The sequence below is a fragment of the Austrofundulus limnaeus genome, unplaced genomic scaffold (genome assembly GCF_001266775.1).
Source record: "Austrofundulus limnaeus strain Quisiro unplaced genomic scaffold, Austrofundulus_limnaeus-1.0 Scaffold2791, whole genome shotgun sequence".
Taxonomy (NCBI): domain Eukaryota; kingdom Metazoa; phylum Chordata; class Actinopteri; order Cyprinodontiformes; family Rivulidae; genus Austrofundulus; species Austrofundulus limnaeus.
In genome coordinates, this window is record NW_013955193.1 from 27178 (window position 1) to 27396 (window position 219).

Genomic DNA, 219 nt, shown 5'->3' on the forward strand with positions numbered 1-219 from the left:
TCTTAGACTAGTGTTGGACTCATCTTAGACTAGTGTTTGACTCATCTTAGACTAGTGTTTGACTCATCTTAGACTAGTGTTTGACTCATCTTAGACTAGTGTTTGACTCATTAGACTAGTGTTGGACTCATCTTAGACTAGTGTTTGACTCATGTTTGATTCATCTTAGACTAGTGTTTGACTCATCTTAGACTAGTGTTTGACTCATGTTTGACTCAT